The following is an 11,432-nucleotide window of genomic DNA, read 5'->3' as shown; positions in this document are numbered from 1 at the left end:
CCAAAGCTTGGCCCAGGGGGCATTCGACTCCTTGATCCATTGCCACCAAAGCTTAGCTCCCGAAACTTTACTGAGAGTTTCCGGATCATGCAGCCCCAAGCCACCATGGCTTTTGGGCTTGCAGATCTTGTCCCAGACAACTAAGGCCCACTTTTTTTTCTCTTTCCCTCTACCCCATAGAAAGTCCCTTTGAATGTTCCTTATCTACTGCTTAATGCCTTGAGGAGCAGAGATAGTTGCAAACAAGAAAATGGGAAGGCTTGTAAGACCGCCTGTGTGAGCACAAGTAACCTTGCTAAGTTTAAAGATCTACATGTCCATTTTCTGATTTTGTCCTCAAGTTTATTTAAAATTGGTTCCCATATTTTATTGCTAAGAGTTTTATCAGTAAGAGGAATACCAAGATATTTGGAAGGCAACTGATCCCTTTGAAAACCCAAAATTCTGGTAATGTTTCTTTGTATAGAAATATTTGTCTTAAAGAAAAAAAATTTGGACTTATTTGGCTTACCTTTGTGCCTGCTGCCATAGCAAATTCGTTTAAGATATCTTTGATTGCCCTTGCTTCCCTGACTGTGGGTATGCCCTGCAGTATAGTATCATCCACAAATTATTGATTAGTATTAGCCTCTCCATCCGGGGTGAGCTTGATCCCCTGAATTTGACCTTCAACATTTGCCATTCTAATTGCCCTGCCTAGCCCTTCTATCATGAGGACAAAGAGAAAAGGGGAGAGTGGATCGCCTTTTCTTAGCCCTCTGGAAGGTGTGAATGTGTTTGAAGGGGCTCCATTAAGCAGAATGGAAAAACTGGTTGTGGTGACTAGTGCCATAACCCATCTTATCCAATTTTGGTCAAAGCCATATGCTTTCAGAGTAGCTCTGATATAAGACTAGCTGAGTTTGTCATAGGCTTTCGCAATGTCCAACTGAATAATCATGCCTACTTGCTTGTTGCTTTTGAGAGAGTGTACCACCTCATGTGCTTGGATGATGTTGTTGAGAATTTGTCATCCTTCCACATAGCCTGTTTGCTCTTCCGAGATGAGGGAAGGTAGTAGGGGCTTGAGTCTATTGGCTACCACCTTGGAGATGATTTTATACACCACATTACATAAGGCTATGGGTCTAAATCCATCCGGAGTCATAGCATTTTCCTTTTTGGGGATTAAAGCTATGAAGGAAGCATTCAGTGCTTTCAAAACCTTTTTATATTTTCTTGAGTCTTCCACAACTTCGATGATATCCTGCTTGACTGTATCCTAGTAGGCTTTGAAGAAATCAACATTGAATCTATCCGAGCCTGGTGCTTTTCCACTTTGCATTTCCTTGTTCTCCTCACTGACCTCCTCTTTCGAGATTGGCCTATTGAGATTGTGGTTGTCCTCTCTAGTGACCAGCTTGGGGATATACTAGGTGAACTAATTAATGAACCTAGATCTATCCTCCATTGGCTCCTTTGCAATATTAGAGAAGTGTTGTACTAGATTTGATTCCATGTCCTTATGGGAGACAAGCTCAACACCCTGAGAATCCTTAATCTTTGTGATTCTATTATGTGCCCTATGGGCCATAGTGGATTTGTGGAAGAACTTAGTATTTCTTTCTCCCTCTTTGATCCATTGAATCCTGGATTTCTGTCCCCAAAAAGTTTCCTCTTGTAAGCATCGATCCTCCCATTCTTCCTGCAAAGAATTAATTAGCTTTTGCCTCTCTTCATTGAAGCCCTCTGTGATATTGATCTGATTGATTTCCTGGAGTTTATGTTTAGTCTCAATTCTAGCCTTGAGGATATCCTGGATGCGTTCTCCCTGTCTTGGACTGTCTCCATGTTCTCCTCTACTTCCTCTAGGATTTTGAAACTATTGTGTCTTGTATTTCTGTCTTCACTGCTTTTCTTGTGTGGCCGTTTACCCCCTTTCCCTTTGGCCCCAACCTTGGTAAAACCCTCGTGATCTCTATCCAAAGGTGTTTTCCCATTGCCTTCCATATTGTTTGTTGGGCAGTCTCTAAACAGATGGCCGTGTTCATGACATTTGCGGCACCTGAAAGGTATGTGCTCATAGTCCACCGTTTGCACCCAATCTTCATCATATACCTCTAAAATTATTGCTTCCGGAAGGGCTCCAGATAGATCCATTTCCACACATATTCGGGCAAAGGAGGTGTATTTACCTTTGAGAGTTGCCTCTGATATCTTCAGAAAATGCCCCAGCTTGTTGCCTATGGTTTTCAAAGATTCTGGGAGCCAGTAATCCAGAGGTAGTGAGTATAGTCTGATCCAAACCGGTACAGATGTAAATGTTTCACGTTCTGGGACAAAGTTCATCATCCATGGCCGCATGTAGAGTCCTGTCGCAGCATAGAAATAAGGCCCCCCTTCAAACACTCTGTCTTTGTCCTCTAGGTTCGTGAACACCACCGTGAAGAAGCCCTTAGAACCCATATGTAAATGTATTTCTCCCTTTGGCTTCCAATGGCTCCTAATCCAGATGTGTAAAGCCCTCTTCGTTGGCCATAACCCCATGAACTTGCAGATGATTGCATGTTCTTTCATATGGTCCCTGTGCGCTTGAATTGCAGGATCACTCAATACGACCCGGGGAATGATGCTCGATTTGGGTTTGCAAACTCCCCTAGTTCTTGTGGAAGTCGTTTTTCCACTGCCGCCTCCCTTCTCCTTTTCTTTACTAATTTCTTGTTGATTCCCTTCCTGATCCTGGGATTCATTCTTCCAACTGTCTCCTTGCCTCTTGCTTCTGAAATCTTTCCCGACGGTTTTTTGAAATGCTTCCCTCCTGCTTCCTTGCCTCCTTCTGTGACTTGACTGTAAGAGGGAGCGGCGCTCCCCCCTGCGCATCTCGCCATAGAACCCTAATGCAAAACCCTAACGTCAACTTCGATCCTCGTTCAAGTTGCAGACCTCCTCGAGTGCCCTTGAAAAGAGATTTAATTCTTATTTAAACTTAGTAAATCTAAAATTAAATTAGATATAAACTATATTGTAAAATATTAAATTTAAAAATATATTAATATATAAAAAAACAAATTATAAATATCCATGAATCAATAAACTTAATAAATTACTTTTCAATAAAATTTTAAATTTAATTTAATAGATTTTTTTTTAAATATTTTTATAATGTGTGATTATTATTAAATAGTTATAGTCATTTAGAGCACTTCCCATCTTAAAATTTGAATTTTTGTTATATTATTGTCACATTTATTTTTCTAAATTTGTATGAGCCTCCTTAACTTATTAACATTCATCAATAATTTATATATAATTGAACTGATTTAATAAGTATTATTTTCTATTTAATTATAACCTAAACAATATATATATATATATAATATCTGATTGTTAAACAAAGTAGACAGCTGAACTATTTATCAACTATTTATATATAATTGAACTATTTTAATAATTATTATTTTATATTTAAATATAGCGTAAACACAAAAATTATATATATATTATATCTGATTGTTAAACAAAATAGATAGGCAAACTATTTTATTTGTACGGGTGTCCTAAACTTATTAAATTCTTTAACCATTTATATATAAATTAAACTAGTTTAATAAGTATTATTTTCTATTTAAATATAATAGAAACCCAAATATTATATATATTATATGATCGTGAAACGAAGTAGTTGGCTTATTATATTTTTCATTAGGTTACTTTAAAAATGATAACGAAAGTTGTATGTTCATATTCATTTTTAAAGAGGTCATGATTCAGGTGGATTCCCAAATTATACTATATTTTTATAAATATTTTTCGTTAAGTAAAAGAAAATAGGTAATATTTAGTTTTATTTTTAAGTTTATTTGGTAATTTGTAAAAAAAAATTTTGTAAGCTAGTGCGGTACTCTATTGGCATTACTATAAAAACATTGGGCAATTACATAACATGGACAGGTCATCGCCCGCCCTTAAGGGAAACCAGGTTAACCATCTGAAATGTTTGAAAGCCATCCAAAAACAAAAAATAACCAGTCTTTCTATCCATGCGATATAAACAGCTAGGCTTACTACCAAGTTAGAGTCTTTGCCTTTCAGCATATATATAAACAAAACAGGAAAGAACCAACCATATTAAAAAGTCACTACACTGTTGCATCTGCTGCGGACATGGCTGCTGATACTGGGTCTACTGCGGCGGAACCTCTTGCCCCTTCCTCTGCAGCCCCTCCTTCTCCAGCTTAACCCCCAACCCGCCCGTCTGTAACAGCGTCACAATGTCATCCATTTTCTTTTCTTGCATCATAAGAATAATCTAAATATTTTTCAACTCCTTCTTCATGGTGGGAATGCCCTGAATCAACTCTGCCATCTCAAGAGCCACCTGTTCCATGGCTTTAGCTAGTAACCTCTTCATCCCCCAGTACACATGCAACGACTGTTTGTAAAGTGACCGTCTGCCACGGGTATGTCTAGGATCAGGTAAGTATTGTTCCCAATCGTCCATCTCAGGCTCAGAATAACCCTGCAAAGCTTCATCTTCCATTTGTTCAATCATCTTGCGGATATTCGGATGAGTATCTATGACATACGCAGCTTCGGCCTCCTGCAGCCGCTTCCGCAGATCCTTCTTTCCCCGTTTGTGTCCTCGTCCCGCAGTGGCAGCCCCCTCCCCTAGATCATCAAACTGAGTTGCGCTTCTACGTCCCCAACCACCACGGCCTGCTGGGCGGCCTCTCCCTCGCTGTGACCCTCTTCCCCGCATTACCCCACGACGACCTCGTTCAGCATCACTCCAATCTTGACTGTCATCCTCACTATTCTCCACAGTCCACATCGGTGGTTTCCCAATACCCACTTTACCTTTCCCTCCTCCGCGAGGTGCACCCTCTGCAAAACTCCTCGGCTCCTCCAATTCCTCGTCCGAATCCCCCTGAATATCGATAAACGCCTTCTTCATGGTGTCCCCCACAGGGCTCTTACCCTTCTCCATTAAGTTCGCCGTGTGACTACGCGTAAGCCTACCTCCGCGCCGCTCCTGATACTCCATCAACCTACAGACGTTGGGCTGATAGAATTGAACTACGAAATGGCTATCAGTAATACAATGCAGATGGAGGTTAAATAAACTACATGCAATGCTTGAGGGCCCAAGATCCTGCCACCTGGCGAGCCAAACCCAGCACGATCGACCTGAATCATTAATTGCTCTGCCTAAAACACCACCATTAAACAAGGGTAATGGCGATACTTCGCCGTCATGATATGCACGTCGCCTTGGTACCTTAACCCAATTGCCGCTTGGGAATCGCAATCTCCCCCTGGGTGGCATGCTCTCCTTATTACAGTCATTAACCATATGAAATCTAAAGGCTGGATAGTATGATCGTTTCTTGAATACTCTGTCCTTCCGCCTACAGAGTATCCTGCCCGTATGTGTGATGGAACCTGTGGGAGACCGTTGTAACATCATATCCGATGGAGAATGAAATCATTGCGCTGAGCGCCGCTGCCAGGCAACCGCATCAGCATGATCTTGATGTAGGATGTTATTTAATTCATGCCAGCTGGGATCATTTTGTACCGATGCCCAGCTGCAATCCATTCGCCTATTCGGCCTATTTAAATTTTTGGTTGTTGTAATTGATATGGTTTGTTTTTCAATCCGGTTCAGAGATATGTTATATTTGGTTTTAGAGGTAATTATTTTATTTGCAATTTTATTTTACTTCGTATTAAGGAGTGTCTTAAAATCATTTTCTATCCAAGGCCTCGTGGACATATAAAACAAACATTTATAAATATCAATGAATAAGAAAAATTAATTAATTTCTTATAAAAAAATTCCTCAATTTATATTATATACAACAATAGTAAAATAAAATAAAAAAAATCATTTTACTCATAGTTCTTACTGTGGATTCCATAATCTATGTAATTAGAAAGGCTTATGTGTTCATATTACAATTGTTAATTTGTTAAATATTGAGTTATGTACATATGACGTGTAAATAATCTTTATTGTTCAAATACATTGGGTTTCCCTTATTAATACTTCTTATGAACACATATCATTAAAATTATAAGGTACCTGCATAACTTAATACCCTTTATAGGTTATAGCAATGTGATATATGATATGTATAATTAATTACATGTTTATGAAGCTACGACTCAAAATGTATGTCAAAATTTATGTATCGAATTCCACCTTCCGTCGAACAATCTCGATTATAATGATTTGACAACTGGTATCGATCCAACCCTTGATCTCCTAGGGTTTCGATCCGACAGTCCAACCATTCTCTCATGGAATATGGATAACTACCTGGTTTTCTCTATCGATCCACCCATCATTCTTCCTCCACCGTTTGGTCAAAGGGCTCTACACTAGTTTCAACTTGGAGTAAGAATTTTCCATCAAATTGTCTACAAGTATGCTCTGTTTGGATCATTAGGCATGTTTCTCCTTTTAGTTTCTAGTAATACACCCTGGCTCTGAATCGTTTTGTTTATTGTGACAAGGTCAGGGTATGAATAGGCACAACCCTCTCGAACTATGGCTTTACATCTCCCAACATCGGTGTTCAGGCATGGCAGGTATAACACCTTAAGCGGCCTCTAAACTCCTTCATTAAACATGGTTTAAAAAATAGGTTTCGGTGCTTACACTTGGTTCCCTGCCTATGAATTTCTAGTTCAAGGGTTTCAACTTTGCAAGGGATTTCCAACAGGTATGGATGCAACTCCTTATGGCTTTTGTCATGCTTTGTAATTTCCTTTTTCTTTTAAGTTTAATATATTTTCTTATTTTCTTTCTTATGCTCAGTCTCAGGTTAATGGATGCAGAGATATACTACCCTCTTACACTGTTGCATGTTGTTTGTTTGCGACATACTTAATCACTAAATCGACCACTCCTAGCGGGATTCTTCTTTTTAAGTTCTACTTGGGTACCATCCCTTGGTTTATTTGAGGGTTATAAGGGAATTGATGGTTTCAACTTCCACACAGTTATTCTGGGTTGAGGGTTTTGAAATATTCTTAAGGGTTTATTCATAGTAAGTTAGAACCTGTATAAATTTATGGAGGAATATATTTCTTTATAAACCCTAGCCTAATAAGTGGGGTTTCACTCTTCTACGCGAGTATCTTGGATTTATATGCTCTGTATGGACTTTATTTATATCAAGAATGCTCGACCACTTATGGATACTCTCAACAACAATATTTTTTAACAATTATGTCGGCTTAATATTAAAGATAGGAATTTTGACTTATTCGTTGTATTTCATGCAATGGTTGTTATTTCAGTTTACGCCCCATAACATTGATTTATTATGTTCATTGATGTTTCAGAATCACTATTTCTTATTATTTATGTTCATTAATGTTTCAAAATCACAATTTAACGAATTATGTTATAGGAAGAAAATTCTTTCGTTTTACTTAGTCACATGCAACATGCCTTTTGTCTATCAGGAACCAAAACGAATTCCGGGTTGCTGGCTTGAGTCGACTTGACCCAGAAACTAGACTGATCCCCTCATATTTCTCAGTTGACCTTGTTGTTTCCTGGCCTTTCTGATATTAATCATTATTACACACAATTTTCTTTCCAGTAATTAGTAAAAGAACATTACTATTAGTTTTCGTTACAGCTTGTTGAACCATGAACAATTGTTGGGTTACACATTTCTTCATTTTCTGTTCAATCCCAATTTTGGTGGTGACCTTATCCCTTACTACTTCTACATGTAATCACAATATTTTCTTCTTTACCAGAAGCATTTGTAGTGTAACAGAGCTAGCCACTCATGAAGAAAAAGTCGTGTTTTGTTTAATTTTTATGTTATTATAGCGGCGAGGGCACCCGACTCATATGAGTCTTTTCTTGCTCTCGTTCCTAAAAGATTTAGTTGGGTAATATTTTAAGTTCTGGTTAATCTCATTATTTTGGTTACAGTCACAGGTACTTATTCCTCTGTTTCTAAAAACTCCATTTACAAAGAATACATAACATTTAACTTTTATTTTCCAAGGCATAACATATTATTGTTACAATAGTTCCCACTTTATAATTTAGATCATCATTCTTCTGTTGTTCTTCAAGAAACTTCACTCAAAAGGAAAAGAGTACATTTTTGTAATCTACATGTTATCTCAAAATCAGACCCTGGAAGTCTGCTGACCAGAAAGATCTTAAGTAACTATTTCAAACCTACTTTAGGCTGAGGCTTAGCCTCCTCAACCTGAGAGGGCTCTCTCAAAGGGTTAATGATTTTACTTTGAAGATTAAGATGGCTAACTCTTATGAAAAATTCGAACAAAAGTATATGAATGGTTGAAATATCAATTAACAAAATTCCATTGGGCCATGGAGTCAAGGTGTGTTTCAGTACAACAATGAGATTAAATTCACATGGAAGTCAGGGCATAGAGGGCTTTCACATAGAAGTAGAATAGAGATATAGTGTAGGAACATAGTCCACAAATACATGAAAGAAATTAGAGCATCTTCAAATGAGTTCTAAGTAACATGCATCTGTACTACTGCAAGTATAGGAAAGAAACCATGAAGAAAATCAAACATTAAAAACCCTTGCTGAATCCTGAGTAGTGAAATCAACTCCTTATATTATCCTGAAAACATACAGTCACATACAATAACACAAAGTCCTCTGTTTCTTTGAGAATTTCCAACCCCTAATACATTAGGTCTTCTCCCATATATAGAGTTCATGTAGATTCCTTCCTCCAGCATGAGGGGAATTCGAATTCCTCCTTATTTGACACCTATTGACACTTAAACTAATTATTTAATACAAAAGACAGCTAACTAGGAGTCCTAGAGACCTAATACAACTAGGAGTGTAACTCCTTATTATGATTACAACAACCTTATCTAAAAATTTAAAGCATTATTTGACACCTATAACTCCATGAAGTCTAATTTTATGGTGCTCATAACCTTCCAGTTGGCCCTTGATGACTCATCCTTTTGCTGTTCCTAGAAACTAGGAGACTGTCCCTTGCTCTTTTCTGGCTGAAAAATAGGTCTTGGGACAGAGCTCATAACTTCTCATACAAAATGTATTTGGAAAAAATGAAGGAGGCTTTTGTGAACCAATCCGTGTTGAACAAAAACCTCTTTTTTTTTTTTGAAACACCTTTCCTACCGCCCAGAATGTGTCTTTGAAAAACAGGTGTAAAACAAAGAAATATGCTTGTAAAAAACTGCACCTATAGCAGTTTCGTAGCGCAAGTTTGGTCCTTCATTTCTCATAATGGATTTGAAGAAAGTAGAAGAGGTTTTTGTACTTCAGTATCTTAGGAATGAAAACCTCTTTCACTTTTCAGAGAGGAGTTTTCCACTGCTCAGAAACTCTTCTAGAAGTTGACTGGTAGAAACTAGGAGACAAAGTTCCTCCTTTTTAGAGTTTCATTTTTATTCTTGTCTTCGACCTTCTGCTACTTGTTTTTCCCTTGTTGGATGTTTAAACCTTGTAAATACTCCCTTTTAGAAATCCTTCTTCACAAATATTTACTTTTTGTCTCTCAAAATTGGTCCATCAAGTCATAATATGCAGCTACAGCAGTTTCGTAGCGCGCTACGAAACTGCTGTGTGAATAAAAAAACACAGTTTTTTCAAAAAAAATTCTTCTTGTGATTTATTCACAGCTTCATCTTATGCCAATAGGCCACATATCTTTGACATAATTCATCCATAAATAGCTTCGAAAAGGTAATGTTCTAACCAAAATTGTGTTAAGGCTCCAATCACTTACAACCCGGTTCTTTTATGCTGAGATTGTCCTCCTAGTTTGCTCAAATGAATTTGCAGGTCCTCAATCTGTCTCTTTTACCTCTGGCTCTACCTCTTGTAATCTTCTTAAATGCCTAGTCACAGGCCTTCTTTGCTTTGAAAACAACCTTTGAGAATTGGTCATCAAATTGAAGCTTTTTGGAAGATTTAACTCCTTTGGTTTTGTTCTTGTTGGCTTCAAGTAGCTCTGCTTGGACCAGAGGAGCCTCTTCTATGTAGATGGTGTGGAGGAGATCGTTCAAAATTCCCTTTGAAGCTGGGCTTTCATCAACAATCATTGTCTTCCCCTTTTCCTTGGCTAATTGACTTCTAGTTACTCTTATTTTAACTATTTTATTAATATACTGCTCTTGTACCACTTCCTTGATCTGAACCTTCTTCTTCTGTGACTGTTTGAATGCTTCTTCAACCTCTCTATTCCTCATGAGAACATCTAAGCCTTCAGGCTCAGGTCTAAGACACTGGCCTGATCTGTGATTTTTCCTTTCTTTAGACATGTCTATGAAATCCCTGCAAGGAAACTTGAAGATAAACCTGCACTGTATTGGTTTGAACACTGCCTTACTTGAATTTGAAACTGAGAGCTGCCTCGCTTGATCTTCAAAGAATTCAAATTGAACATCTGTCAATGTGCTCCTCATGCATGAACCCAAACCTAAATCATAACTGTGAATACTTGGCTCTTTTTGAAACTTGCAACCTAAGCATACCAAGACTCCTAACGACTCTAATAATGAGAATGAATGGCTGCATGTGATAGGCATGGTTCAAGGACTGACACATGGTGATGAAAAATTAATGAATTTTGATGGAAAAGACAGTTAGACCAAATCTGGCACAAATCCCTGATTTCGTAGCGCAACCAGTGTAAATTCTGTGTTTTGCGCTACGAAATCTCCTAGTTACGAAATTGTCTAGGTGTTTTCGTAGCACACATAGTGTATTTTTGTGAGTTTGCGCTACGAAAACTCCTAGTTGATTTCGTAGTGCATGTAATTTTTGAAACAGCCTTAACACATGACACTTTGAATAAATGTGGGACCAATGGTGGGTAAAACAAGATTGTTGACCATATTTAACAAAGGGAACAAGACTCTATCTTATGTTTTAGAATCCTTAAATAAAACAATAGAAATGACTTGACCAAGACTGACTTACAACTTTGAAAGCATACAAGTTGTCCAAATTGTTTTTGAAATTTTTTCAGTGATAACACTACATATAATTTTAGCATACTTATCTAAAAAATCAATAATCAAGGAATTCCATTCAGAGAACGACCTCTCCTCCTATCCATGAGAATTCGTAATTATGTCCAATTTCTGCCCCCGAGCATTCAACCTCTAGCATAGTAGTTTAGACAATGACCTCTATGGTTGATTCTGCGGCATCAAGGTCCAACCCAACCAAGAATTTCATCACCACTTCAAGGTCTCCACTAGATCACAGTCCAGCTCAAGATTACGTTAATCGTAGCGTCCTACCTGAAATTCCATTTCCACTCTCCTCCTTCAGTTGCCTCCAACTTTTTCCTCTTGGTATCCTTGGCCCCTTTCCCCCATTGATATTTTTTTCTCTAGGGAGAGAGGGAGAGAGTAACTAGCTGCCTCTAACTGTCTCGTACCTGACAAT

General features: G+C 38.0%; 1 long non-coding RNA gene across 10 annotated transcripts; it reads left to right on the top strand.

Moving 5' to 3' along the window:
* Positions 1-6,166: 6,166 nt before the first annotated feature.
* On the top strand, positions 6,167-7,182 carry LOC149164308 (uncharacterized). Of its 10 annotated transcripts, none has more exons than XR_016260229.1 (4): positions 6,167-6,379; positions 6,499-6,573; positions 6,672-6,707; positions 6,809-7,182. It is a non-coding gene; the product is annotated as an uncharacterized LOC149164308 (long non-coding RNA). The 10 variants fall into 10 exon arrangements; XR_016260228.1 differs by having other exon boundaries at positions 6,174-6,408; XR_016260223.1 differs by having other exon boundaries at positions 6,179-6,379; positions 6,504-6,573; positions 6,823-7,182.
* Positions 7,183-11,432: the final 4,250 nt, after the last annotated feature.

This window comes from Pinus tabuliformis, chromosome 5_1 (assembly GCF_031772625.1).
Source record: "Pinus tabuliformis cultivar Carrire ecotype Pingquan chromosome 5_1, CPIR1, whole genome shotgun sequence".
Taxonomy (NCBI): domain Eukaryota; kingdom Viridiplantae; phylum Streptophyta; class Pinopsida; order Pinales; family Pinaceae; genus Pinus; species Pinus tabuliformis.
The sequence above is the reverse complement of the archived record's forward strand: the minus strand, read 5'-3'. Positions and strand labels throughout refer to the sequence as shown.